The following is a 24,417-nucleotide window of genomic DNA, read 5'->3' as shown; positions in this document are numbered from 1 at the left end:
TAACCTGGCCTAGTAGCAATGTAGAAGTATGCATACTTCATGCCTACCTTTATTAATATGTCTCCAGGTTTTAACAGACGCAGAATTATTGTAAAAGTCTCTATTCTGAACCTGTGTGCGGCTATGTGAAAATTTCTCCTTCTCTATTGTCCAAGAATATAGCTCTTCCAGATCAAGAGGCGTGGCTGGTACAGATAAAAAGGGAGTGTGGCAAAGTATAGAAATCAATAGTGTAATCAATACTGATTACAGATCCATAGGATCACAGAGCTGGAAGAGACCACACAGGCTATCCAGTCCAACCAGGTCATGCAGGAATACACATTCAAAGCACTCTTGACAGTTGGCCATCCAGCCCCTGTTTAAAAACTGATAATCGGATTAAGAGATCAAGACCAATGGCTAGATTTGTAGCACTGAAGGAGCAGACAAGGCTGAGAGGGATGGAGAAAGAAATACACCTGACAGCTTTAAGTATATATATCTGATAGTTTATAGGAAGCTGTGTAGGCCATACAGTCATGATTATCCTTTTTCAATTTAGTTTTCTCTTTGGTTCTATCTTGCCAGTTATTGTGTCTTCAGTGAGAGATACACTGACCCCAGCATTGGGTGAGCCAAAACTAGCACCTTTGGTAATGAGTCTCAATTCCTCAAAGATGAAAGCTGGGATAGAAGTAGGCATTATAAACATGATGAAGGCAAAGCTGAACTATAGGTGGAAGTGGCATAGAGCAGCTAAGTGGAACTGGATGGATACTCAGGATGTGGCCCTTATTGAATCTGAAGCTGTAACAGCTTCCCTGAGAGCTAGTCTGATACAACTGAGGCAAATGCTGAAACTTTCCCATTATGTAAGGCTCTCTCAAACACAGTAGAAATTTAGAATTGCTGTTTAGGGATGGGGATTTTACTCACACATTAGAGGCGTTTCCTAAAGAATGGCTTTGAGGCCACATAAACTCAATTGCTATCTCGTCTATAGGAGGTAAAAGATAGGGAGACATCTTATAAAACAAATCCTCATGAAAATGGCAGAGAAAGCAATGAATATGAAGACAATTACAAAAATCAACATGGTCAGCAGGACAAGGATAAACAACAAAATGCTCAAAAATGAAGGAAATCAAAGATTCTGACAGAAAAGGCAGAACTACAGCTGAGCATGAAGTAGAAGGGGAAGGGCTCTCTCCGAAATACTCTTTTCACCTCTGAAAGGTTCCAAATCACCTTTGTATAAGCAAAAAAACCACTCATTTGTGTGACTTACAGTGACTATGAACAAGAATGACAACTGTTACATTATTCTCTTGAAACATAGTAAGAAAGGCTACAAAAAACAGAAAATGTGTAGCTCAAGATCTCCTCAAAATCCAAACTGCATGACAGAAGCCCAACAGAATGACAGAGCTAGAGAGATTTTCAGGTTCATTAATATGAGGACTTCTGGTGAAAAAGAATTAACTTTAAAAAAAACCCTAACCCCAGCAGTTGCTCTCTCTGTGAAAAAAAAAATTGTGGGGAGAGTAGTTTTGGCACTCCTATCAAGTGTTGACATCTTAATAATTACTACACTGCACAGCCTTGATTTATCCTTGCCTTAAATAGCAATGCTGGGATGCAAAAACCTCTTGCACAGATGAAGAGGAATGATAAGATCACAGTATTGATTTCTGTTACAGTGGTGATTTATTATATTTCTTCATGTTAATATAAGCAGCCAAGAAAGGGTAGGTGATGGACAAGGATAAATACATACCTGCTTAGAACAATTTTCCCATATACAAATTAGAACTGTTCAAGAAAAAGTTCCATTGCCTTAGAGAAGGCTCCTCCCATTCGCTCAAGATAGGCACAAAAACGAAAGACCTTCCAGCATCACCACATGGGGGGGGGGGGGCTAACCCAGTAGGCCAGTCACTAAAATAGCCAAACAGCTAAATGATCCAGAGAAGAAAAATGTGAACAATTTATTTACACAGAAAACAGCCTGACATGGAAGCAAGCAGAACCACTACATGTTCCCTTGTAAATACTGTGTACATCCTAACACCTCCTTATGCCAGCACTCCTCAGGGTAGCCTAGCATGTTCATCTATGGGACACAGACATATCACAGGTAAGAACCAATGTTCCTTTTCCCAGTAGATAAGGGAGGAACATCCTGTAGCTGGGAATTTACTAGAGCTACCCTACTCAGGGTGGGCAGAACCAATGACCTAGGTTTTGACCACCTGCTGCAGGGCCCTCCTGCAAAAAGCAGCCTTGGCAGAACTGAAACTGTCCTGCTTATAATGCTTGATTAATGTGAAGGGAGACTTTCACATGGCTGTCAGTCATGCTCAACCAGGCTGAGGACTCAGAAAATGAGAAGGCTGAATTTGAGCCCCAGGTGGAGGGGGAACCTGAAGCTGAGCCGGGTCCTAACGCTGCTCTGCCAACTCAAGCAGAGCCTGTTCTATGTCAGGAAACTCAGCAGCCCAGCCTTCCACCAGCAGAGATTCCTGACACAGAAGATATAGACAAGGAGGACAATGAAGTACCTACATTTCGCCAGCGAAGGTCTAAAAGGGCATGCCTTCACCAGTCCAAGAGGCTTTATGAGAAACACTCAGCAATCAGGAAGCACCTATGATTAGGAACTGGGTAATATAAACAGGTGCAGGTCACTGAACTCCTTGTCAGAGATTATCTGATTTTCCTGGTGAAAGCATGTTTCTCTGACTCCCTTGCACTTTATGGTCTGAAACCTTGCCTCTTGGACTACTGACTGACCTGGACCCTCTGGCCTTTGGAATTGACTTGCTAAACCTGCCTTTCTGGAACCCTGGACCCTTGGATTGTTTGTCCCTTCTCTATTGGACATCGAACTGGTACTTGGATACTGTACTTTATTTCTTGCATTTGTAAAGACCTTTAGTTTTGGTTATAAAGCTCTGCTAGGCTGTTTTGAGCCATTATCAGCAGTCTTGGCAGCTTTCCTGGACACTGCCCTGCAAATTTCTGTCAATGGGGCATTGGTAGTCAATGCTGCAGTAGTAACTGCACTCCTGGAAGAATGTGCTATGATGTCCCCCGAGAATGTAACCCAGAGTCTCATAGCAGGTGGTAATATATGCCCTGATCCACCAGGTCAGAGTGGATGTGGATACTTTCTTGCCCATGGAGCAAGGTTGGAAGGAGATGAAGGAGATGGCAGAGGTGTAGATGCTGCTTGTCCTCTTCAGGTAAAATCTTTCCCAAATTTTTAGATGGACATGGGCAGAAGGAGGGGAGGATGTCCTCCTGGGATTTGTGCAAGGAGAAACTGATCTCGGGAACAAACATCAGATCCAAGTGCAGAACTAAAGAGTTAATCTGTAGATGGAGAGATCTTTGCGTATTGAAAGTGCTCCCAGCTCTAATGCTGAGGTGATGGAGGGGCTTTAGCAATGAGCAAGAGAGAACACAAAATGGCAGGCAGAAAAAAGACTAGTCTTCTGGCATTAGTTCCCCTCGTGAGGGGATACAGGAAGGTCTTCTTTTTCCGGCCTATTTAAAGAAAGTGGGAGAAGTATAACCCAAATTACAGAGTGTTCCTCCCTTAGCTACTCAGAAAAATATATATAGAAAGTTTTTTATACATCAATTAAGTATGATGTGTATTATACAAAGCAAACAATTTCAGGCCAAAATGATTGTATCAAGGCAGTACATGTTTTATGGTTATATTATTCAAGTTTTTTTGTATGTTTTTAATTAAGAAACTATAGTATTCAATATATTTTTATCTTTTGAAGACATATGTAATTATTCATTTAAATTTATTTTATTATAAGTCACCATGAGAACTTTGGATAAAGGGTGGGATATAAATATTTAAATAAATAATCTTAAAAGTGAGCTGTTTTGTTAAAATGTTAAATGTATGATCTCAAATACATTTATGAGTGACTGAGAACTCTCCCAGCTGATTCTACAGGAAAGCATAAATTAAAAAGTGATGGGTCATTATTAAAATATAAATACTCTTGGCATCCACTATACAACAAGAACTTATCACAGTGGTAATTCTCAAATGCGATAATACATTTATCTTCTATAATAAGCTTGCATCAAAATATATATGTCATTTAGACTCTTGCAAAGTCAAGTATTTCTATCAAGTGACCATTAAGAAATAAATATACAAAAAAAAATTGCCATTATATTACTGTTGATAGACCCAGGATCAATCTTTCACAAATACAGTTGGCCCTCCATATCCACAAATTCTGCATTCACGGATTCAACCATTCACAGCTTGAAAATATTCCAGAAAAAAGATCCCAAAAGCAAACCTTGATTTTGGATTTTAAAAATCCTCAAAACAAAGTTTGATTTTACCATTTTATATAAGGGATACCATTTTACTAAACTACTGTATATAGTGGGACTTCAGTAAGCATGCTTTTTTGTGTCCATGGGAGAACCTGGAATCAAACCCCAGTTGATATCAAGAGCCCATTGTATATAGGCTTTTTCATCCATACAAGATTTCAGATCCAATAGATCAGTTCCATTGATGGATCAGGGCGGAACTAATCCTCCATAACTCCCATCCTGTCAATACAGTCCCCTATACTCTAACCCTGAAAATCTATTCTGGAACATTAGGAAACTTTCTAGAACAGTGTGGAAGATGACAATGGGTTTATAAGGACAGAAAGGAAATCAGCAAAGACCACTTCTCGCTCCTCCTGCTGGCTGGAGAATTATGAGAGGAGCATCTTGGAAAAATGCTACTACTCAAGGAACACATAACCCACCCACCCCCCCCCAAAAAAAAAAAAAGCTGGAAGGAAATGCTGGTTAATGACCATTAATTTTTTGCAGTCTAAAACATTCAAATTTTCATGAGTGTTCGTCTTACTCTTCCACGACAGATTTTTTATTTAGTGATAGATTTCTGTCACAGTTTGTAATGTTGGCTCTTTGGAACTCTACCTTCCCAATGAAACTTCATCAACCTCCACTTAGACAATGTGGTCCTGTGTACTTCACTATGAAGTAGAAAATAAGCAAACCTCAACTATGCACTGTAGTATGCATGAGTGATTTAACACAACACAACCCTGGCCTTTATTTCAAAAAGTATATGTTTTCGTGAAGTTGGCAGCTTTCATGGCCAGTGTCCATAACCCATTTTCTATGAGTTTTCAGGGCTACCAAGAAAATCCAGCAAATGCTGTACTCAGCCAAGAACAGGAGAGATCTTCTCACTGCTGCAGGAGTTTACCGCATACTGTACAGCTGTGGGCAGGTCTACATAGGGACCACTACACACAGCATCCAAACACGAATCAAAGAACATGAGAGACACTGCAGACTGAGCCGGCCAGAAAAATCAGTAGTAGCAAAACACATCAAAAAACAACCTGGGCATAGAATGCTATTTGAAAACACTGAAATTCTGGACCATGCCAATAACTACCAGGTCAGAATGCACAGGGAGGCCACTGAAATCCACAGACACCTGGACATCTTCAACAGGAAAGAAGAAATACTGAAAGTAAATAAAATTTGCCTGCCAGTCCTGGAGAATACTAAAACCAAGACATATGCAAATAAACACCATCTAGGGTCAGGGTTTTTCCCTGATTGATAGTTAAATAGACACACAAATCCCCCCCGCATATCCTTCCACCCTGAGGCTTCACCATCCAACAACAGACCAACACAGAGATCAATATGTAAATCACTTCTTCCCAACCAAGGGTCACCTATATATATATATATATATATATATATATATATATATATATCTCCCCCGATACTTTGAAAATGCCATCCACAGATGCAGGTGAAATGTCACGAGTATATGCTTTCCTTTGGAAAAAAGCAATATTGGCCCGGTTCACCAGTAATAAAGATGTTTAAATACATAAAAGTAAAATATTTACATCTTTATTAAAAATGACTTAGTCATGCAACATGACAATCTGCTGGGGTCAAAACCACCAATACAAACACAGAGTCAAGATTTTAAAATATGAATAAAGTTACCTGTTTACCTATCTGATTTTTTAATGCTTACTAAAACTACTATTTTATTTTTTGTGTTCAAAGGTGAGTGCTGCATCAACTATGGAACTGATGGAAGACATGATCAGGACTGGGAGAATTCCATGATCTAGAGAAGTGGGGGGGAAAAAACTTCTTGGGAGGACCCTCAACACTGGCAACCAGTTTATTTCTGGTCACAACTCAAAGTGCTGATCATGACCTATAAAGCCCTACAAGCTTAGGTCCAGACCATTTGAAAGACTGCATCTCCCCATATGAACCTGAGGAGAAGGCTTTCTCTTGGTCCTGCCACCATCACAGGCTCACTCGAGGAAGATATGAGAGAGAGCCTTCTTGGTGATTGCTCCCATCCTCTTGAATGCCCTTCCATTGGAGATTAGGCTGCCCCCCTCCCTGCTTTTCTTTTGCCAGCAAGCAAAAACATTCTTATTTAAGCAAGCGTTTAAACTAAGCTTAGGCAGGCAAGATTATATATATATATATATGTATGTATGTATGTATGTATGTATATGTTTTATTTGTTTTTAACTTTTGTATGATTTTTAATCAGTTTTATAGTATTTTAATGTGGTATTTTTAAATTGGCTTTAAGCTTTTTGTAAAATTTTAAGCTTTTTGTAGAAGCAGCCTTCCATTCCCCTTCTCACTTCATTTTCCATTCATTCCTAACAGTCATTCTGTTGCCACTGGGCACAATCAATGTAGAAGCATTCTGGAGGTAACATGGACAAAAAGCGAACAGAAACACTCTGCACTACAACTACTTATCTCTCCTTCCTTCCACTCTCCTAACCAAAGAGGCCTGAGGGTCAGCCCAGTCGTACCACAAACCCTGTTACTGCTCCTATGCAACACCACGTCCATAAAAAACAAGACCCACATTATGTATGACCTTCTGCAGGATAAAAACTGTGACCTGGCGTGCATTACTGAGACCTGGCTTGGGCCTGAGAGCGAGGCAGTGTGGGCCTTGGCCCTTCCAGCCGGGTACTCAGTTAAGGACCAGATCAGGTTAGGTGGGCGGGGTGGTGGTGTTGCCTTGGTCTATAAAAACACCCTTTCCTTAACCAGGATCCCAGTCCGGAAAACAGATCACATCGAATGTATTTACCTGTCCCTGAAGGCCAGAGACAGTCTGGGGATTCTGTTGGTCTACAGGCCACCCTGTGCACTAACAGACTCTCTGGCCGAGCTGACACAGCTGGTCTCGGAACTGGTGTTGGAGTCCCCTAGGCTTCTTGTCCTGGGGGACCTCAACATCCCTTTCGAGGCCAGTGTTATTCCAACAGGTGCAGCTCGGGAGTTCATGACTACCATGACAGCCATGGGCCTGTCTCAATTAGTCTCAGGGCCAACGCATTGTGCTGGTAATACTCTTGATGTGATCTTCAGTACGGACATGGAGGCTCCGTGGGCAGAGATCTCTAATGTCTCTCCCCTGTCATGGACGGATCATTTCTTGGTTGAGGCTAGAATCAAGGCTTCTACCTTTAACCCCCCGGGGTGGCGGACCTACTAGGATGGTCCACCCTCGAAGGCTGATGGAACCCATAAGGTTCCAAGAAGCCCTAGAGGGGTATATGACTGGTACTGACGGCGATTCTGTTGATGCCCTAACCAACATCAGGGATACTAATCTCTCTAGGACTATACACAGTATCGCTCCCAAGCGTCCTTTCCGGCCTGCTTCCAATAAACAACGCTGGTATACGGAAGATCTCAGGAAAAGGAAGCAGGCTGTGCAACAACTAGAGCAGGGGTAGGCAACCTGCAGCCCGTGGGCCGGATGCGGCCCGGCGAGGCCTTGGGACTGGCCCCAGCCTGGTCCTGTCGCTGATTGCCGCCGGGGCCTTTGGCGTCTCGCGCGAGGGGCGTGGTGGGGCAATTGTCTATAGAAGCCTCAGAAACATGCATTTATCTTAACATTTTTTTAAAAATCAGCAAATTTTTTCACGTGTCCTCCATTTTTTATTTAAAAAGTGCCCTCAATTTGAAAATTTTGTCCTACATTTGTCCTGGCTTATTTATTTATTTAATTTTTTAAAAAAATATTTAATTATATATTTTTTGGCTTCGGCCCCCCAGTTGTCTGAGGGACAGCAACCCGGCCCCCGGCTCAAAAGGGTTGCCTACCCCTGAACTAGAGCGTAACTGGCGAAGACATCAGCGCTTATCTGACAGGACACTCCTTCGCGCTCATTTGAAAGCCTATGGAGTGGCAATAGGTGCAGCGAAGAATTCGTTCTATGCTGCACATATTGCGTCCACAGAGTCGTGTCCGGCAGAGCTGTTCAGGGTTGTGAGGGAGCTAACTCAGCTCCCTCCCTCCCTGAGCCCTATCTTGGAACCATCTAAAGCCTGCTGTGACAATTTTAACAACTTCTTTGTGGATAAAATCTCTCGGATAAGGGCTGTTCTCGACGCCAGCATTCATGCAGATCCTGTAGGAGAGGTGTCCGAAGCGTCCGTGGCCCCTGTTATACTGGATCACTTTGAGTTTGTTAGTACCGAGGAAGTGGACAAGATCCTTCAAAGTGTTAGGAAGACTACTTGCTCCCTTGATCCCTGTCCCTCATGGCTGACAGCTCAGGGGGGAAACGTGGTGCTAACTATGTTGCATCGCATAATTAATACATCTCTAAGTGAGGGTCAGTTTCCATCTAAATTAAAATTAGCAGTGGTTAAACCCCTGCTAAAGAAGCCCTCCTTAGACCCCCTGATTCACAATAATTATCGGCCCATCTCGCTGCTGCCTTTTTTGGGGAAGGTGATCGAGAGAGCAGTCGCTTTCCAGCTTCAATCGATCTTGGATGACACCGATTTTCTGGACCCATTTCAAACCGGCTTCCGGGCAGGCTATGGAGTTGACACTGCCATGGTCGCCTTAGTTGATGATCTCCGTCTGGGCATGGACAGGGGTAGCGTGTCCCTGTTAGTGCTTTTGGACATCTCAGCAGCTTTCGATACCATCGACCATGGTATCCTTCTGGAACGCCTGGGAGAGTTGGGTATCGGGGGCACTGCTTTGCAGTGGTTCCGGTCCTACCTCTCGGGTAGATTCCAGATGGTGGAGCTGGGAGACTGTCGCTCTGATAGGAGGGCCCTTACATCTGGTGTCCCTCAAGGAGCGATTTTGTCCCATATGCTATTTAACATTTACATGAAACCGCTGGGAGAGATCATCCGGAGACACGGGGCGCGGTGTTATCAGTACGTTGATGACACCCAGATAGTCTTCTCTATGTCTCCGACTGATGCAGTAACTAAGGATGGCATCTCTCCTCTAGATGCCTGCCTGGCGTCGGTAATGGGCTGGATGAGGGAGAACAAACTCAGTGTGAATCCAGGGAAAACGGAAGTACTGGTGATAGGTTCCCCGGTTTCGGGTGGTGAGATCTGTTACCCGGTCCTGAATGGGGTCATGCTCCCCCTGAAGGACTCGGTGCGCAGCTTGGGAGTGCTCCTTGATTCGTCGCTCCAGCTGACTTCTCAGGTGGATGCAACGGTCAGGAGTGCTTGTTATCAGCTTCGGCTGATACGCCAGTTGCGTCCCTACCTGGACCGTAAGGACCTTGAATCTGTTGTACATGCTTTGGTAACCTCTCGACTAGATTTCTGCAATGCGCTCTACATGGGGCAACCCTTGTACCAAACCTGGAAGCTGCAAATGGTGCAGAATATGGCAGCTAGACTGGTTGCTGGCAGTTCCAGGTTGGACCATATAACACCTATTTTAAAAGACCTTCACTGGCTGCCTATTCGCTTCCGAGCTCAATACAAGGTGTTGGTTTTGACCTATAAAGCCCTAAATGGCTTGGGCCCAGGGTACTTGGAGGACCGCCTCTCCCCATATAATCCGCCCCGCACACTTAGAACATCCGGGACAAATTTGTTGGAGGTCCCTAGGTCAAATTTTGCACAGACCTCACAGAGGGCTTTTGCCATCGCTGCCCCTTCACTTTGGAATAAGCTCCCTGTAGAGCTTCGCTCCGCCACCTCACTAGATATCTTTAAGAAAAATCTGAAAACGTATTTATTTCGGTTGGCCTTCCCACCTTAGTTAAATTGTTCGTTTTCCTGCCCCTTATTCTCCCTTTTGACCCCGGACCATTGTAAATTGATTTCTCTTTCTCTTTGCCCTTGACATGTGTATTTTATTGATTTCCTGTTCCTATTCCTTGTAGTAATGTTTTTAACCTTTATATTGAATTTTTTATCCTGTATTGTAATGTTTTAAATTTTGTAAGCCGCCTTGATCATATTTATGGAAAGGCGGGATAAAAATAAAATTTATTATTATTATTATTATTATTATTATTATTATTATTACTTCTGGGAAGTACCAACTTGTTCTAATTTAAAGTATGTTTCTGGGGGAAAGGCAAGAGGAATGTAATCCAGGCAGCATTGAATTAATTTTTTCCTAAACTTATCCAGGAAAAACTGGAAGCAGCATCGCATCCCTAAAGAATCCCTAAAGAAGCCATCTTGTTGACATGCTTGTTATATTTCTACAACCTGCTGCCAAGACATGTATGCATATTCTTAAAAAACTGCTAGTGAAACTAGCCAGCTTGTATAACATGAAGAACAGCTGAAAAGAATGTACAAATAACAGCAACTACTGAATGTTGTAAGGAGCAGTCAATCAGGCATGAAGCAGAAATATATTTCCCTTCCACTCATGGTAACATTCTGCCTCTCCTGGAATAAAATCCTGTGGCTGTCAAAATGAAACATTATGGACAACTCATACTGATGGGAAAGGTCACCTGTGGGGACAAGGTGATCAGCTCACCTCTCTCTTTTGTTAGTCAAAATGCAATCACATAGATGGGTCAGGACTGTAATGCCTCGTTTAAGTAGCTGCTCATTTGAAACATTACTGCCTTCTTTTAAACTAAATGAAAAAGAGGGGGGAATGAAGGAATCAAGCAATGCTTCTGAGATCAATTTATTTTAGCCTGATATTGTACAAATATCAGTGTACTTCTTCATATGCACTGATGATGGGGATGAAAGTACAGCCACAGGTATATCAATACCTGTTAAGTCAAGCATCTGGTAATATTTTGGAAAAACAGATGAATAGCACATTCTCTTCTAAGGGGAAGTGGGCGAGGGGGCGGTGTGGCCAGAATCTATAAGAACAACCTCACCCCAACCAGCATACCTCTCCGACAATTAAGCCACATCGAGGCTATGTACCTTTGCCTGAAGAAGAGAGACAGTCTGGGAATTCTGTTGGTATACTGACCACCCTGTTGCTTAACAGACTCCCTAGCCGAGCTGACACAACTGGTCTCGGAGCTGGTGTTGGAAACTCCCAGGCTTCTTGTTCTGGGAGAATTCAACATCCCCTTCGAGTCCAGTTCTTCAGATCTTACAGGGGTGGCTCAGGAGTTCATGTGTACCATGACCAACATGGGCCTATCCCAGATTGTCTTTGGGCAGACACACTGTGCCAGTCATACTCTTGAGGCAGTTTTCTGTTCAGAATGGAGCATCCGTGGGTGCAAGTAACTCAAACTTCCCCCTTGTCATGGACAGATCATTTCCTGGTGAAGGTTGGACCTATAACCCCCGCCACCACCCCCCGGGGGGGGGTGAACCTATTAGAATAGTTCACCCTTGAAGGTTAATGGAACCCAAAAGGTTCCAAGAAGCCCTAGAGGGTGCAATGGCTGGTAACATCGGCTATTCTGTCGAAGCCTTAGTGAATACCTGGAATAATGATCTTCCAAAGGCTATCGACACAATTGCTCCCAAGCATCCTTTTCAGCCCACTGAAAGCCCACAGAAGATCTCAGAAAGAGAAGAGGGCTGCACAATGACTAGAGCGTCACTGGTGAAAGACTCAACTCTTACCTGACAAGATCATTAAACAGATGGTCTGTGAACATCTAGAAGGCAATGCCATAATCACAAAAAGTCAACATGGGTTTCAGAGAAACAAGTCATGCCAGACAAATCTAATCTCTTTCTTTGATAAAATTACGAACTTGGTAGATGAGGGGAATGCTGTGGATGTAGTGTATCTTGATTGCAGTAAGGCCTTTGACAAAGTTTCCCATGACATTCTTGCAAACAAGCTTGTAAAAGGTGGGCTAGACAAGGTAACTGTTACATGGATTTGTGATTGGTTGACCGGCCGAAGCCAAAGGGTGCTCAACAATGGCTCCTTTTCATCCTGGAGGGAAGTGACCAGTGGGGTCTCACAGGGTTCTGTCCTGGGCCCAATGCTATTCAACATCTTTATCAATGACCTGGATGACAAAATTGGGAGCATACGTATCAAATTTGCAGATAACACCAAATTAGGAGGAATAGCTAATACTTCAGAGGACAGGATCAACATTCAAAATGATCTGAATAGACTAGAAAACTGGGCCAAAGCAAACAAAATGAAATTCAACATGGAGAAATGTAGGGTACTGCACTTAGGGCGGAAAAATGAAATGCACAGATATAGGATGGGGGACATCTGGCTGAATGAAACTATGTGTGAAAGGGATCTAGGAGTCCAAGTAGACCACAAGTTGGACATGAGTCAACAGTGCGATGCTGCAGCTAACAAGGCCAATATGATTCTTGGCTGCATCAATAGAAGTATAGTGTATAGATCAAGGGAAGTAATAGTGCCACTCTATTCTGCTTTGGTCAGGTCCCACCTGGAATATTGTGTCCAGTCCTGGGCACCACAATTCAAAAAGGACATTGAGAAACTGGAGCGTGTCCAAAGAAGGGCGAGTAAAATGGTAAAAGGTCTGGAAACCATACCCTATGAGGAAAGACTTAGGGAGCTGGGGATGTTTAGCCTGGAGAAGAGAAGGTTAAGAGGGGACATGATAGCCCTGTTTAAATATTTGAAGACATGTCATGCTGAGGAGGGAGCAAGCCTGTTTTCTGCTGTTCCAGAGACTAGAACACGGAACAATGGATGCAAGCTGAAGGAAAAGAGATTCCACCTCAACATTAGGAGGAACTTCCTGACAGTAAGGGCTGTTCGACAGTGGAACAAACTCCCTCGGAGTGTGGTGGAGTCTCCTTCTTTAGAGGTCTTCAAACAGAGGCTGGATGGCCATCTGTCGGGGATGCTTTGATTTAGATTTCCTGCATTGCTGGGGGTTGGACTGGATGGCCCTAGTGGTCTCTTCCAACTCTATGATTCTATGATTCTATGAGTATCATTGGTTCCCACATGAGAACCAAGATGGGAAAATATTAACTCAAATGAGCAAACTCATAAGCTGAAATGGTTTGCGTTTAGCAATCCAAAGTTCAGTGGAGGGACAGATCATGAAAAACCTATGGATCACTCAAAGAAATGGGTGTGCCACAACATTTAATTATCCTGATGCATAACCTGTATTCAGAACAAGAGGCCATAGTCTGAATAGAGACAGAATGACTTCCAATTGACAAGGAGATCAGGCAAGGCTGCAATTTATTATTCTATCTGTTTAACTTGTATATTGAACATATCAAACATAAAACTGAATTAGACTTGGAGGAAGGTGCTGTGAAAATTGGAGGAAGGAACATGAACAATCTAAGATATGTAGATGACACCATAGTACTAGCAGAAAATAGAACTTGGAATGACTATGGAAGAAAGTACAAAGGCAGGGTTACAGAAGAATGTTAAGTAAACAAAAATAATGACCACAGATGATTTACAGAACTTTACAGTTGACAATAAAAACATTAAGACAGTCAAAGATTTCCTATAGCTTTTCTCAGTCATCAATCAAAATTGAGAATGCAGTCAAGAAATCAGAAGAAGGCTAGGACTCGGAAACTACATATGATCCAGAAGTGTAAAGACCTATCTTTTAGTATCAAAATCAGGACTATCTATGCCATCATATTTTTTTATTTCTATGTATGGCTGCAAAAGCTGTATCATTAAGAAAGCTGACTCATTTGAAATGTGGTGCTGGAAGACAGTTCTGTGGATACCATAGACTGCTAAAGAGACAAATAAATGGGTGTTGGAGCAAATCAAGCCTGAACTGACCCTAGAAATCAAGATGACTAAGTTAAGACTGTTGTATTTTGGACATATCATGGAAACACATGGCTCACTAGAAAAGGCAAAAATGTATTGCAAGGTAGAAGGCAGTAGGAAAAGAGGAAGACCACATTCCAGGTGGATAGACTCAATGAAGGGAAACCGCATCCCTGAACTGGCAAGACCTGAGCAAGGCTATTGAAGCTAGAGTGCCTTGGAAGTCTCTCATTCACAGGGTTGTCATAAGTCACAATTGACTTGACAGCAGTTAACAACAACAAGAGAAGGTGAGAGATCAAAGAAAAAAAGATATTCAAAAAAATAAGGACAATGTAATGTTTCCCCTAGTCCACACACATACTAGAGAAAAAGAGTGGTCATATTTGATGAGTTCCAATGTGCAGGAAAGTTCTTCCTGTAAGACAGATTTTAAGGATGACAAAACTTACTTCTCCTGGAGTTGGAACACCATGGGGAGTAGCTAGGGAATTCTTCACTCCCAGATGAAACAGTGTAAAAAAAGGGGGGGGAGCCAAGCAAACCCAAGGTCCTCTAAGCTCAGAGCCAGCATGCTAAGAAAGAGAATGAGCTAATGAGATTCTCTGGCAAAATTCCCAGTTTCTGCCAGACCTGAGTGATTTTAACTTGATAAGAGCAAGGGCTAGGCTTAGGCAAGAAGCCTCCAGAAACTTCCTCTCACAGCTTTGATGATGTAAATTCATACTGTCTGAAAAGAATACCCACTTAAGAGATGTCAGAGTATTTGGCCTCACTCACTAGAGTGAGAAGAGATGTTATGGTTATATTTTGATTTAAAAGGGAGAAAAATAAGGGTACAGTTTATTACCAAAGGTGATCTTTCTTATCAGTGTAATTTCCTGGCCACAATGCATTATTGGTAACCTGCAAGATGTCATACTGGCAGAAAAAGAGGCTTGTCTGGAGGTAATCAGTATTCTTGATACAGCCAGTTGTGGTAGATAATGGAGCCAGACTCTTTCAAAGAAGGAAGGAAGAGTTAGAAAGCCCCCTGGTTTATACTGAAAAACAGCTAAAAGGAGTAGTAGTTACTGGAAGAACAGGGATCTGTTGGAATGGAATAGGTCTACAAGAGGTGGAAATGGGAAACATGCTAGTTGGATTGGGAGCAATCCAGGTAAAATGGATTTTATTTTTAACAAATAATTACTGTAAATCTCATCCAAGGCACTCTAGTCAGGGTGTACTTTCAAATACACAGAAATAGTGTAATATAGCCACTGTTTTTAAAGTCCTCAGTCCTTACCATTATTTCTTCCAACAAAAATCTCCTTTATAACTGTATAAAGCTAAATTATCATAGAAGGGCATTTTCCTCCACTATATTATGAACTGTGCTTGCGGTAGTTCTATAGCTGTTCCTAGTAACCTTGGAATTCAAGGATTCAAACATTTTCCCTCAAATACAATATCACCAAGAGCATATCCATATATAACATCCTAAAACACATGGATATTTCTCCTTTTTTGGCAGATTCACAGCCCTCTTCCTGCAGGAGCTGCTGATTTTATCTATAATAATGCAAACTGGCAAAGGCCTCACTCTTCCTATGTATGATAGATTATGTTTGACAAATATAGTTCTGTCTCAAAAGTACATTTCAAGTACTTTAGAAAAGAGACAGTATTAACTTAGAAAAACATTTTGCAAAGCAAGACACTGTACTTTTATATAAGTATTATGTTTATTCAAACTGATTACTTTATTAAACTTTTATTCAAACCTTTTTCTTCACAGACCATATATTGAGGTGTTTTACCAAGAGACACTTGAAAAGTTTTTCACATGTAGTATAACTGTCTTAGATAAATCAGTTTTGTAAACCTGGTATGAACTCATTCATATACTTGGAGGCCATACAATATGACCCCTGTATTCAGAGGGGATATGTTCCCAGACTTATCACAGATAATAAAAATTGCAGATGTAAGCAAACCCTGTATTTCCAGCAGATATAGAGTCACGTTTGAAAACTTTCAGGTGCCTAGAGAGGTTTTCTCTCTAGGCCTTTGGAGGTCCTCCAATGTGACTCTATGGTCAACGTTTGGCAGAAACTGACCATAGAGTTGCACTAGAGAATCTTCACATGCCTAGAAAGACCATACTTTTTCAGGCGTGGATAAATGAAACCATAGATATCAGTCTCACGGATACAGGGGTAGCACTATACTTGGTAACAAACCTATTAAATCAGTATTCTTAGTAAAAAGAATACGGAAGTGTTCAGAATATCCACTTGTAGCATACACCCCTGAATAGTTAACCAAGATTCCAAAAGAAATATACAAGCTCACTCTTGTCATGCATCAATTTTCTCCCCATTATGTCAGAAGCTACTCCCCAAACTGTTGGTTTTTTTTAACATACACTATGAAAATGCAATTGGGCAATCTGTGGTAAATTGAAAGTTTGACCAATGCATACTTCCGTGTACTCCTCTTCCCAGGTTTCATTTTGGCAGTCTTCCTATGTTTATAATCAGGATGTTTTTGAATACAACAGTCAAATGTAATAAGCAGTGTGCAAACAGACTTTCACAAAGGGGCAGGCAAAATCCTTTCTGATTTTCTGAATATATTTTGAGCATGATTTGCTTCTATGATGGGGAAGTGAATATTTGGCCCATGAGACAGCCATCTGACCAGTAGCAGAACTCTGCAGGGCCAAAGGTTCCCTATTATATAATACCTTTTTATGTATTTTTATAGAATTGGTTCTCTCCTCTTTGCTGTCACAAACACACTATTGCCATAACCAGGTTGAAAAACAGAAGCAGGGGACCCCTTTGTCTTGCTGTTAAGTTCCTATTCCCCTCCCCTGTTGCTCTGATTCCCATCTTTTCTGCCTACAAATGATTAGAAGGAACTGCTCAGCAGTGATGTATTCAAGTCTTTTACTCCAAGTCTCAAGATCTCTACCTCCTTGTCTCAAGCAGAGTCCTTGCAAAATACCTTTAAGTCAAATCTCAAGTCTGGGAGCCAGTATTAACAGAAAAAGGAGGGTGGCAGTGGGGGTGGGGGTGGAGTTTCAATAACTAAAAAATCAAGAAGACATGCACGAAGTTAGATTAAAAAAAGAAATTATCATAGGAAAGTTCAAAGACAAGTCATACCAGACTAATCTTATCTCTTTTTTTGATGGGGTCACAAGCTTGGTAGATGAAGGGAATGCTCTGGCTGAAGTGTATCTTGATTTTAGTAAGGTCCCCCATGATAGCCTTGTTAAAAAAAAACAACACAGGCCCCCCCTGTTTTCATGGGGGATCCATTCTGGACCCCCTGCAAAAACAGAAAATTGTCAATATTGAAGCCCCATTTTGTCCCCCTTTGTTTGCCACCCATGAACGGGTGAGGGACACAGACTCACTGTAGTATAATATGGGCTAGACAATGTAACTGTTAGGTGGATTTGAAACTGGTTATCTGCTCAAACCCAAAGGGCACTCAACAATGGCTCCTCTTCATCCCAGAGAGAAGTGACTAGAAAAGTGCCACATGATTCTGTCTTGGGCCTAGTGCTATTCAACATATTTATCAATGACTTGATAATGCAATAGAGGGTAAACTTATCAAATTTGCGAATGACACTAAATTAGGAGGGGTTGTTAATACCCCAGAGGGCAGGATCAAAATTCAGAATGACCTTAACTGATATGAAAACTGGGTTAAAATTAACAAAATGAATTTCAACAGGGAGAAATGTAGATACATACATTTGGGCAAAAAAGTGAATTGCAGATATAGGATGGGTGACACCTGGCTTGATGGCAGTAAATGTGAAAGGGATCTAGGAGTCTTAGTGGAGTGCAGGCTGAGCATGAATCACCAAAGTGATCAATTCTAGGCTGTATCAAGAGGAGTACAGTCTGCCCTTGCCTTTTGCAGGTGCTGCTTTGAGTGTACACAGTCCGTGGGCGGCAAGCGGGGGATGGTGTGTGATTTGCAGGAGCATGTGCCACTATAACAATTAATGGGACTTGAGCATAGGTAGGTTTCCCCAAATGCGGGGGGGGGGGGGGGGGCAGAACCAATCCCCTGCATATGGTGAGGGCAGACTCTGTAGTGTCTAGATTGATGGAAGTAATATTACCACTATATTCTGCTTTGGTCAGGCCTCACCTGGAATACTGCGTCCAGTCCTGGGCACCACAGTTCAGGAAGGATGTTGACAAGCTGGAGCATGTCTAAAGGAAGGTGATCAAAATGATGAAATGTCTGGAAACCATGCCCTATGAGGAGAGACCTAGGGAACTGGGTATGTTTAGCTTGGAGAAGAGAATGTTAAGAGGTGACATGTTAGCCATGTTTAAATATTTGAAGGGATGTAATAGTGAGGATGGTGCAAGCTTGTTTTTTGCTGCTCCAGAGACTAGGACACAGAGCAATGGATTCTTACTACAGGATAAGCGATTCTAGCTAAACATGAGGAAGAACTTCCTTATGGTAAGAGCTATTCAACAGTGGAATATGCTGCCTCAGAGAGTGGTGTGGTCCCCTTCTTTGAAGCTGGGTGGCTGTCTGTCTGGAGTGCTTAGTTTGTGTATTCCTGTATGGCAGGGGGTTGGACTGGATGGCCCTTGCTGGATCTTCCAATTATATGATTCTATGAGTCAACAAGGCTTTATTTAGACAAAGCTGTGCTATCAACCATTTCAAACCTGCATTTTAGAAAAACTATTCTTTCCCCTAAGATTGGCGCCCTAGCTGCAGCGAGGTTGTATGACTATCCCAGATTCACTGAACACCTGCTTAACTGCTGCTGAACTGACTGGAACCATAAACACACTCAGAACAATCTTACTTAGCAATGCTAATTCTTTGCAATGCTTTTATCAAAATCCTAAAATATTAATCTACCTCAGTATAAAACGTATCTTAGCATCAAAATCAACTTGGCTAGCATTAGTTATTTTCATTATTTTGGATTAGAATAAGAAGAGAAGAAACACAGGCTTTCTTGCTCTTCTCTTCATGGGTTAGTTCCTTCATTGGCTGAAGACTGGGACCTTGATCTAATTAAGCATAGTGCAGAACTGGTGAAGTTCAGATATGTTTGAGTCCACTGGTTTCATCTTCATTGTTTCTAATTTTCTGTAGCCACCAAAAGTAAAGGTGCGGATCCAACATAGCAACTATGAAGTAGGTATAATCATGACAATTAAAAGGTTTTTCATCCTGGCCCTGAGAATAGGCAGCAATCCAGCAATCACCAAAATGCCACAAATCTGACTTCAGTGTTCTTCTTCAAAGCTGCAACCATGTTTACCAAATGTACAGGGTGCATATTTTGCAAATGGTGATAAGGTCCAACAAGTGATGGCACAACAGCTGAAATTCTCACCTCCTTGTCAGCTTGCACTATATTTGCTCAGTTCCTTGAACTGGGAATAATCCCTTGCAGAAGGTTTCAAACTGATCTGGTTAACTTCATCCAGCGCCCTCTTTAGACATTTTTCATCCAGATCAAGAAATACATTAATATGGTGCAGAATACTGTTCAATCTGGAGCCAGCGTGGTGTAGTGGTTTCAGTGTTTGACTACAACTCTGGTGATCAGGGTTCAATCCCCCCCATTCACCCAAGGAAATCCATTGGATGACCTTGGGCAACTCACACACTCTCAGCCCTAGAAAACCCCATAATAGGTTTGCCTTAGGTTAGAAAATGACTTGAAGGCAAACAACAACAACAACTTTTCCAGCTATGCAGTTATTTTGCTGAATAGCTATATTTGGCACAAATGTTTCTTCAAATGTTTCTTTAAACACAGTTCTTGCATGAAGCAAACTACAAAGTGTGGAATTTTACATCTTTTAAGCCATAACTCACAGATAATTGTGGGATGTGCCCTAAGCAAGCCTCTTCAAAGGCTAGTTTTGGTGTGCAGAATTTGCCTGTTATACAAGAGAAATGACAGCTTCCTCATCTACATCTTCCCAATACTCTAAATGTCTACAGTGTTTCAGATACTTCATCTACAGAAGGAAATTCTATGGTGAATATTTTTATCATGTTCCTGAACTGTCAGTTAAAATTCTCTTTTGCTCAAGTGGTCTTACTAGTGTGAGGAGCCAAATGAGAGTGAAAGAGGTGCACGTGCCAGAGTGACAAACATATCAATGGCAGTAGTATCAGTTATGATGGTTGCAACACTATCTCCTTCACCAAAGGAAATATGTCTCTAAATGTCAGTTGCTTGGCCACACAACTGGAAGAGTGCTAGGGCAATTATGTCCTACTTCTGTGCATCCTATAGGCACCTGGTTGACCAGTGTGGGAAGAGAATACAGTCCTCCCTCCATTTTTGCAGGGCATCCGTTCCGGGCACACACACACACACACACACACCCCACAAAAATGGAAAACCATGCATATTCAAGCCTTATTGGCTTGAATAGAGGCATGCTCCTGTGGGTGCGTGTGGGCATGCACCACAGATGTATGCCCCATTTAAACTCCCTCCATTCACCCCCAGCGGATAATCAAAGTGCACAGGTCCCAAGTCTGTGAGAACGGAGGGAGGACTGTACTGCACTGGATACCTCTGGTCTGATCCAGCATGGCTATTTTTACATTGTTCGCACAGCCTCTGTTGTTTTAACCAAGCCAAATGGAGCATGAAAAGGACAGATGAGGTCAAAATCAGTTTGTCTCTAAATTAAGCCAAGGCATTTTAATAGTAAAGCTTGGTAAAATACTGTCAAGTCAATAAAATTTGCTGTGATTTCTCTAGCTTAGTGGAAGATGGACAAAGAAACATATTGACAACTCAAATGCTTTAGCTTTTGTTTTTGTTCTTTAAAAAATCCTGCAACACCAATGTATAGTATACTCTACAGCTGAATGATAAGGCAGTGGTTCAAAATCTAAAGAAAACCAATTTTGATCTGATCACTGTCGAATTCTAAGACAACATTCTACAATATTAATATGTTGCCTTATTATTCACTTTTTAAAACAACTGGAATTGATGGGCCAGCCCATTTGGCATTCTGGGAAAGAACATAATAGTCCTCACATAGTTTAGTTTTTGATCTCTCATGTCTCTTTTGTTGCCATCTAGGTTAATACTAGCTAAAATTGTGTCCTACTTAGATTTATTAGTGATTAAAAGATCTGTAGTTTGAAGATGATAGAAAAATAGGGCTATCTGATCCTTTAGCTTATGAGAGCATGAAAGGAAAAGAAAAAATCAACCCACTGGGACCAACTTCTGTCTAGTGAGGTGCTGCACGAGTCCAGGTGCTATGAATGTTTATTTTGTTGAAGGATATCTAAAATTGCATCATGAACAGTGATTATGGTTCACCTCCTTAAATTTATGTTTTTGAACGGGAGGAATGTTGAAGATAGTTTGGAACATATCTAGGAAGAATGAGAAGTTAGAACACAAAAACAATGTCCTAACCTCTCAAATATCTTTCTTCCCAGATATGTTCCAAACTATCTTCAACATTCCTCCCCTTCAAAAGAAAATTTAAGGAGGTAAATTATAATCACCATTCATTGTGCAATTTTAGGTATCCTGCAACAAAATAAACATTGGCACATATCTGGGAAGCAAGATATTTGAGAAGTTAGAACATTAATACAAGAAAAAGAATCTTAACTGGACTAGTTCAGTGACATTAATTTAAATGAGCTTCAAAAATATTGAAACAAATTCAGGATCCTGCCCCTGACTGTCTATTGTCCTCTGCATGGGAAAGTATGGGTGGAAGAGGACAAAAGAATGTCTTATGTAAATTTCTAGAAGCATGGTTCCCCCCCCCCCCCCATCCATATTCAGATGACCAGAGCAAGCAATGGATCTACTCGGTACAAATACCTAAGTGTGAATGAGGCCTGAGTAGCCATCTGTGACTTTATACATATGGGGTTATTCTGCCCCTGCACAGACATCTTCAGAAATTTTTTTAGTTGTGTTTTGGTGGTAACCCCACTCCCTTAGCCACATGTATAGTAACTTTGGGTTCCCACTGAAAGAGGAAAGATTTCAGAAGAACAAAAGAAGTCCTGTGAAATCAGTTTAAAATGATGAGTTCTTTGAGCAGTGGAGAGCCAGTAAAGGGAAAGCGCAGAGCCACATTATTTTGTAGAATTGTAATATATGAATAAAGCAGGAGATTCATAGGATTTATACTCCTAAAATGAATGAGTTTTAGCGGATAGTTTGTGTAAAGAACTAAAACATAGTAAAGTTGAAATGTAACTAAAGTCATTGAGTGAACTGAAACAAAGTCAATTTGTAACCAGTGAAGTGATGTACACTTTGTAACAAGCTTTGAGAACCAACTACCAAAAGAGATACTATCATAAATTCTCTGTAAATAATTTATTTTCTTCTTGTTCACAAAGGAGTGGCTGGAAGTGATTTATAAGTAACAACATCAAAAACACACTACCAAGAGTATAAAAAAACACTTTCTAGTACAGAAGCTGAAGTAAGTGGGAGGACCAAGGGTTAGAGAAATAGTTCTGAAAGAAGAAAAGCCTCAAACTATTTAGGATAAGACAGAAGAATCCTGTATAACCCTGGTGGTCACAGGCACACTCAAGATCAGAAGATGGGAACTGTAAAAAGGGAGTATATCATACAGAGCTTTTTGGTGGTGTTGTGGCTCAGTTCCAGCTCACTTCCGAAGTGATTGCACTTCCAATGATGCGGTTTCATGTCATAAATTGACTGTTTTATCAGACACCATTGATTCCTATGGGAGCTGCTTGCAAATTGCTTCAGCAGTGTTTCTGAAGTTACCCCTCATTTTGCTAAAAACGGGAAAAAAGTGACTCCAGAGAATTCGCTTCCAGGCTGCCTTCGATTGCACTGCGATTTGTTCTGGTGTGAAAAAGCACTCTGATGCCACCCCCCTTGGCCCCAGAGTCCTGCTCCATCATCCCCCTCCTCCTCCTTCATGCCATCTCCTCCTCTCTGCCAAACAGCCAATCCCATCATCTCCTGCGTCCTCCTAGAACCCGATCTGCTCCTCTCCTTCACCCTGACACCAATCCCATCATCCCCTGCCTTCTCCTAGACCCCGATCTTCTCCCCTCCTTCAGCCTACCACCAATCCCATCATCCCCTGCCTTCTCCTAGACCCTGATCTGCTCTCCTCCTTCAGCCTCCCACTAATCCCATCATCCCCTGACTGCTCCTGCATCCCGATCTTGGCCCCAGGGACCCCCAGCGACCTATCCCATCATCCCCTGACTGCTCATGCATCCCGATCCTGGCTCCAGGGACCCCCAGAGAGCTATCCCATCATCCCCTGCCTTCTCCTGTATCCCGATCCTGGCCCTAGGGACCCTCCACAACCTATCCCATCAACCCCTGCCTTCTCCCAGACCCCTATCTGCTCCTCTCCTTCAACCTGCCACCGATCCCATCATCCCCTGCCTCCTCCTTCACCTCGATGAAGGATGACAGCTAAGGAGGGGGCAGGGAAGGAGGACAGCGTCCAGAGCCCCACTGAGCATGCCCAAGGGTGCCGATTCGAATCGCTGAACTCTCAAAGTATGCTCTAGTGTGGTAATACAATATGCACTCACTCCCTTTTGCTCGAGTCCGCATCACGTGACTTGCTTGGAATCTAACTGACTTCGCTTGCCCCTCACTTCGGAAGGACAATGGAAAGGCAACCAGCTGTGGAAAAACATGACGTTTTAACCTCAATCCGCATTGCTAGAGAGGAGTGACTCTGGATCTGGTGTAAAAAAACATCACGCTTTGCATTACTAGAACAGGAGTGACTGTGGATTTGAGCTGCAACCCCCCCCCCCCCCCATGTGTGATAAGGTCCAAGGTGTGAAGCATCAGCAGCTGGTTAAAAGGTAATGTGGAAATCACCTTCAGAAGGAAAAAGATGTCTGTGGAGAGTGCCACCTTTTCCCTATTAAAGGACAGGAAAGGCAGATCCATTCTGAGCACAGCCAATTCATTGGCCCTATGGGAAGAGGTGATGACTTCCAGGAGAGCAAATGTAGATCACATAATGCCATCAGTAAAAAAAGAAAAGAAATAGAGAGCACACCATAAGCATAGTAAGGACAAACAGGCTGCAGGCAGGCAGTGGTCCATGATCAGATCGGTAAGATGAGTACCCAGCTTGTTCAGGTCAATTAGCTCACACACTGTAAATTGCTTAGGGGGTGCTAGTTCACTGATTAGTGGTATAGACAAGTACTTGCTATTGCTATAGATGAATGGAGGTTTGTGTAGCCTTTCAAGAAAGACTTTACCTTCAGAAATGCCTACCAAGAGGAAGCATCCCACAGCTTAGAATGAGTAGAGATGGACACCAAGTATATCTTCAGGGAAG

General features: G+C 42.1%; 1 protein-coding gene across 14 annotated transcripts in view; it reads right to left on the bottom strand.

Annotated features, from left to right (window-relative positions):
* GPHN (gephyrin) overlaps nucleotides 1-24,417 on the bottom strand; it is a 411,497-nt gene that overhangs the window by 362,219 nt on the left and 24,861 nt on the right. The gene's annotated exons all lie outside the window — the stretch shown is intronic.

Source organism: Sceloporus occidentalis, unplaced genomic scaffold, assembly GCF_023333645.1.
Source record: "Sceloporus occidentalis isolate IW3139 unplaced genomic scaffold, rSceOcc1.0.p SCAF_4, whole genome shotgun sequence".
In the NCBI taxonomy this organism is placed as follows: Eukaryota; Metazoa; Chordata; class Lepidosauria; order Squamata; family Phrynosomatidae; genus Sceloporus; species Sceloporus occidentalis.
The sequence above is the reverse complement of the archived record's forward strand: the minus strand, read 5'-3'. Positions and strand labels throughout refer to the sequence as shown.